Below are 6,561 nucleotides of genomic sequence, written 5' to 3'. Positions count from 1 at the left end.
ATAATATTCATATATATTATATAATATTCATTTATAATATTTATAAATCATTTATAAAATATTCCTGGTATTATCCCAGACATATTTCTCTATATTCATTTCTTCCCTTTGCTCATTCTCTTCCAGCTGCTCTATTTCCCTTTTTGTGCCTTGTATTTGCCAACCATTCACCTGTCGTAAGCCTTTACACTACTTCCTCTGTTGAGAATACAGAGACACACATGACCTGCTTCTTCACTTCATTCAGGCTTCTGCCCAAAATTGTTCTGTCAGAGTACTTCTCTGATCATTAAACCTAAAACAGTAAACACAAGCACACGAACAACACACATGCTTCTCTTCGTCTTTACTTTCTTTTATTTTGAAGCCCTTATTACCAAGTGACATTATATATTTACTTATTTTTGTTGCCTGTCTTCACCCTTATCCAAAATATAAACTACATGAAAGCAGATACTACTTATTTTGTTCACCTCTGTATCCTCAACATCAAAAATGAACCCCTACAATTACAGGCTTGATTAACCCTAGCACATCTTAGAAAGATTTAAATGCCTTCATTCTCTAAGAATTGGTATTAATATTTGAAAAAGGACTCTGGCTTTCTTGAATGATGTGCCTACCCCTAAAATATTTTCTGTGTCTAGAACAATAGAGAAATCTGATTGGCCAGTCTGGGTCACATGTTCCTTATAATTCTGTCATAGGGGGTGGGGTTTGTGGAGAAGGCTGTGCAATCCATAGATAGAGAGAAGAAAGTTTCCGAAAGAGAAAAAAAAGAGTTTCTGTTAGCAGAATGAGGTGGGGAGTGGGAGGGGGGCAGAAGGGAGAGGCTATGGGGGAAGCAGAAACAACAGATGGCCACCACTGAGCTTTCGAGTGTGGGAAGAGAAATACAGGGATAAGCTGGGGCTCCTGGTAGAGGAAGTATCCTTAAATAACTGTACCTTCACACACTTTGAGAGAGAACATGCTGATACCCCAGGCATGCCTGTATGGCATCACTGTGCCCTGCTTCTTGAATGACTCCCTGTGGGGTGTGCAGGAGGGATCTCCCTAGCCTGAATAATCCCTATGCTTCACCACATAAACTGGGGGAAAGATAGAAAAGCAGGGATCAGCAGCATAAACATAATTTCTATTTTTCACTGCACATAATATTGTTCACCAGCTCATTTGCTCAATTGTACGTTCATGGCTATCAAAATTAAGTAACAACTCATTTTTTGGTAAGGGTAAAAATGAATTAGATCGAAAATAAGCAACAGCTGTAAAGTGGGCACATGTACCTATACTCACATTTGGAAAAAATATAAATTTCGCTGCTATGATTTAGCTCAGGGATTTTTGTCTGATTTGTGTATGTGTTTTTGATACACCTCTCACCACAAGGTATTTAAATTTTTTTTAAATTTATTCCTGAATATAGAAAATGTTTCTTGAGTTCTCCTGAGAGTGGGGTGCCCACGCTAACCACAGGCACACACACATTCTTCCCATAGTACAGGACTTTAAAATTAATAGCACATGCAGAGGAAAAACTAAACCCTTTGACGTCACTCTTGAAATGAGGAAACATAAACAGAAAAGGCTCCACTCCAGTAAGCTGCCAGAGTTGAAGCCGATTGGTCTCTGCTTTTCCTTGCCTGTGGCAACTGACAGCACCTCCCAGCCTAGCAGGCCGGCTGCCTGCTCCCCCAGCCAGTCGGTGGGTCTGGGCACTGCAGCAGGCTGGGCTCTGTCCCAGCACTTGTCTGGGAGAAAAGTGGTGTACTCACCCAGAGAGAATCTCTTTTTCCACCTTCCTTCTTTCTCGATCTCTCTGTGTGCTTTTGCGTTTCTTTTCTTTCTTTCTTTCTTTTTTTTTTTTTCTTACTTAATTATATTCCTAATCCTGGATGAAGTTGCTGGATTCTGCAGCACAAGTCTTCATGAACAAGCAGCACCGCTCAGAGATTTCACGGCATTCAAAGGTCACAGAACTGCCACTATGGTTAAATGTCTTGTTTAATGGTTGAGGTAGGTACAACAAATTTAACCGGCAAGCTCATTTTTCTTGAGAGAGCAGAATCACAGAGAGATGGCAGGAGTTTTGTTTAAAATGAACCTGTACATATATATTTTTTGGTGTGTGATTGTTACTACAGCAACCAGCTTTTGAATTTCCTTCCTTTTTCTGGGAGAACTGACTAAACATTATCACTTACTCTGAATTAACCATTTCATTCCAACCAGCCTAATGAGACTCGGGCATTTCCACAGCACTTTGAGTCCCCATTGAGGAGGGCTGCTTTCTTTCTTTCTTCTTTTTCTTCTTCTTCTTTTTAAATGAATGCAATATTTCTTCTCCAACGTAAATCTTAGAGTTGGGTCATTTTCCTTTTTGGTGGGACAAGATTGGAAAATATTGGTAAAGAGATTGGTGAGGGTTGCGGAACAGAGGAAAAGAAAATCACCGTTTTTCTAGAGTTTGTCATTTTGGTTGATAGCAGACTTGTATGAAGAAATTAGTAGGAAGAGAGGAAGAAGCTGGTAATGAGAATGAAGGTAGAAAAATCTATAGCGGTATGTTAGAAAAATGAATTCTTAAGGAAAATGCACTTTACATTTTTTAAAAAATGTTCTGCGTGTAGAAGTCAATAGGGAAGATGTAGGCACTGATCAGTGATTTAGATCTCATTATTTATAAAGGAAAATAAAAAGTTCTTTATTAGTACTGCGAATTTGCTAATTATATTTTCTTACAATAGTTGAAAGCAGAGTGAGATATTTAATTAGGGACTTAAGTGATTGAGCCTGGGGACTAATTAATCATTTATAGATTCATGTGCTCTAGCCAGATTGACTATTAAAATGTTAGAGTAAATCTCTGCACCGGAAGGTAGGCATATGCATTCATATACAATAAACACGCTAACTGCTGCAGGAAGCAGGGCAATGAAACACAAGGCTTATGTTGTTTTCGGTGCCACATTATTAATATGTGTTGAGGGGGACCCCTGCTTAAAAGCATTCCGGAGTCAATTTTTGTAAACGCAATTCAAGTAATATATGGTTGACATGGATTTCCTTATTACCATTCTCGAAGTTATGCAATAGCAAGTAAGACAGGATTATTTGACACCATTACTGCTTCCAAAATTTCTTCTTTGAATTTTTTAAAGGTTTCTGTTCTCAACGTCAAGAAACAGAAATTTTAAAAACTGGGTCATATTAGCAGCAATATTAAGTAAGATATCAAACAATGCATTTCAAAGGGTTAACAAAATTAACTGCATAAGACTGTAATGTAACAAATTAAGAACTGCAAAAATATTAGCTATGAAATGCAGAGGATGTGCTGTGAATGGACAATTGCTTTTCTGCAGCGCCTAGTGGGAAAACAAGGACTTTGTGTGTTGCGAATGCCTAACTGCAGCTCCTCCATTTCCTCTGCTTTATCTTTTATTATTGACTGGTGGAACAAAGACGGGTGTCAGTAGTTTCTTCTTGATTGACAATTTCTCTTATAAAATGAAGTTGCTTTTTGTCTCAAGTAGAAGCCCAGAGTTAACTAGTTTCAACTCCAAAGCCCGTATCCTCCTTATAAGGATTTTTACCTGACACTGTAAGCTGTCCGATTTGAGTATACTGACTCAGTTGAACAACATGAGACATCAGTGGTTGATAGTGTGTCAGCAAATTAGCTGAAACTCTTTTTTGAATTAAGTTACTTAGGGCAAGGGCAGAAAATCCAAGATATGTTAGGAATAGACATCAATTTAGGGAACATAAGTGTACCAGTACATCTTTTAATGCCTTACACAGTGTTCAGCACAAAGCTACCCATTGTCAGCTCTCAATAAGTACCTAGTTAAAATGTCACTTAGAATTTACGACCCTTCATATGCTGTAAATTATTGAAATGATTTTCAAATATAGCATATTCGACTGTCTTTGAAAAATGTTAGTCCAGCCTAAAATATAATCTAGAAATCAACACATCAAGTGTATAAAGGAGGGCATTCCCAATATTGACTTGCATTATTTCCAACCAAAGGCTTCTTACTCCAAACAGAAGCAAAAGTATGATGACCAAGTTTTCCCAAGGTGGGAATGTAACACCTGGAAATCAGTCATCCAGAGTCAATTTGTGTTTAGACAAGCTCAAATCACAGGGGAATCTGCTCGTCAACTCACAGAACATGGTGTTGGAAGAAGTTTTTTAGGTGATAAATTAATCCCAAGCAAGACTAAAAGAGCTTCACTATACTAAAGGGAACTGTCAAAATTAAGAATCAGAATAGACCAGAACATCTAAATACAAAAGCTAATGGTATTCTATGTAATTCAACTCACAATGACTTCTAGAGGATGATGTATTGGGAGACCCTAAATGTACAGAAATTCTTACCCAAAGAATCCACCATCCCATGGATTCCGTTCATGTTTCCCAAAGAAGTCTACAGGCAAGTAAAATCTCTCTTCTGAGAGGCACATTGAGCTGAGGAAAAAGGGGTTTGGCTTCCGGAAATGCCATGAGACCCTCTCTATCAGCACCTCCCTATGGTAGTATCTCTATTTCACCTAAGAACGCACCTTGGAGAGCACTTCCATCATTCCCATGGGAACAGCCTTGGGGTCAGTACCATTGGCTTCTACAAGCATCAGCATCCTAGATGGCTTTGTCAACAGGCTAATTTTGACTCTCTAGATGATTCCTACTTGGTGCATTAGCTGTCTTTAAAGTGGTTAATATGGAAATTTAGGGCAGAGAAGGGAAAAAGGGATGAGAACCCAAACCGACTAACTGAATATCTACTGTATACCAGGCATTGTTAGAGATTTGAATACACAGAGCAAAACGTGTCAAAATTCTAGTGCATAATCACGGTATTTATAGTTTCTTAAGAATCACGTTTCTAGGTGAGTTAATTTGTATTTAGAAAGTGACTGCAAGAAGCACATTAAAAAACAAAAACAAAAACAAAAAAACATCCGAAAGAGACAGGGGATGGGGTGGCCATCCTCATTCAGGCTCTTAACTAGTTGAGTGACTGACTCTGAGCCACTTGACTTCAGTTTCATCATCTGTAAAGCAAACTAGTTGTGTTGGGTTATTTCCAACAATCCTTTTTAGATCAAACTTTTTATAGTATTCTTATTCTCAACTGGGAGTTCTTTAAAAATTCCATTTATAGATAAATGTGAAAGTGTCAAACCTGTATTCAAAAATATTACTTCATACTTTCAACATGTGAAGGGCTATCTATACCTGTTGACGTGAAATGAATAAAAAGATAGATAAGAGATGATTCTCACCTCCAGGAAACTTATATTTTAATTGAACATATAAACAAATAGTGGAGTCTCTCCAGACAAATGGAAAAACAAAGGAGAGTTTGGAAGGGAGGTCGTAATGAAGAAAAATGAAACAGAAAAGGTGACTTTATACAAACTGAAATTCAAGAAAAAACTAAATTTTCTATCTATATATTCATTTCTATTAATGTGAGCTTTAATGTGATCAAATGAAGACATTGCCATTCTTTTGAAATAATATATTTGTGATGGTTTTCTTAAAAATATAAAGAGAGCCTAAGTTTTCTTGTTGGTTGATTAAGTTACTGTACAAACCTGGGAGGGTGAATTAAATCACTGCATTGGCGTCATCTCTATCATCACTTGAATTTGAAACCACTAGGAGTTATAGAAAGCAGGAGTCCTTTGAGAACTTCGACAGCAGCCCCAGATGCCAGCAGCCATTGCATACAAATAAGAAAGGTTCACAAACTATGATGGGCTTGAACGTTGGTGCAACGTGGTGTCATGAGAAATGCCCTTGGTATCAGGAAACCTCACATAGTAGCCCAGAACTTCCAGAGATCACCTGTGTGAATTAAGGCAAATTTCTTAAACTTCAGTGGACTCAGTTCCATCATCATTAAAGCGAGTCTGTTAGAATACTTCTAGGATGCCTTTCTCTTTTCCCAATTTTGTGTTTTACCCTAACAAAATTAATGTTGGTGCATTAGCATTAATTTGTTTTCATTCTTCCACATCTCCCAACCTTTATTTCTACCACTTTCCTTTATAGTTTGCCTTTACTCAGTTGTTTAGATTTATATAATTTTACCTCCAAAATACTCTTATTGCCCAACAAAAACAAAACAAGTCTCTGAGTTTTGGAGTATTTCTTCCCAAGAGGATTATTGCTCTCCAGAGAAGGTCACCTATCTTTGCCCAATTTCTCTCCTGCGATGCTGATGTGCTTCTCCATGGCAGTAAAGGGACGTACTTTGTGTTCATTGTAGCTGGGGACTTTAATGTTACATGGCAAGTATCCTCTTCCTAAGTGCCAATCACTGTCCTAGATTTTCTATATTATTTCACTTAATATCTCCTCAACTCCAATTCTGGTGTCTTTAGAGAGTAACTGAAAACATGTTGATAACTAAGTTGGAGGAAGCCTCAGAAGAAAAATTTTTGGTGAATTGGTTGTCCATTGAGTATCTGCTCTGAGACTTTGTCCCGATGGTACAGGGTGGATGCTTCATCCTACTGGTAGGATTTAATGCAATT

The 6,561-nt window shown here is 37.8% G+C and overlaps 1 long non-coding RNA gene across 1 annotated transcript in view; it reads left to right on the top strand.

Annotated features, from left to right (window-relative positions):
• The first annotated feature begins 1,620 nt into the window (after positions 1 to 1,620).
• The window catches only part of LOC112482564, a 133,785-nt gene continuing 128,844 nt past the window's right edge, over positions 1,621 to 6,561 (top strand). The window contains exon 1 of the long non-coding RNA XR_003047350.1: positions 1,621 to 2,019. This is a non-coding gene — a long non-coding RNA (uncharacterized LOC112482564). The remainder of the gene's footprint in view (positions 2,020 to 6,561) is intronic.

The sequence above is a fragment of the Pteropus alecto genome, unplaced genomic scaffold, assembly GCF_000325575.1.
Source record: "Pteropus alecto unplaced genomic scaffold, ASM32557v1 scaffold185, whole genome shotgun sequence".
NCBI classification, from domain to species: Eukaryota; Metazoa; Chordata; class Mammalia; order Chiroptera; family Pteropodidae; genus Pteropus; species Pteropus alecto.
The sequence above is the reverse complement of the archived record's forward strand: the minus strand, read 5'-3'. Positions and strand labels throughout refer to the sequence as shown.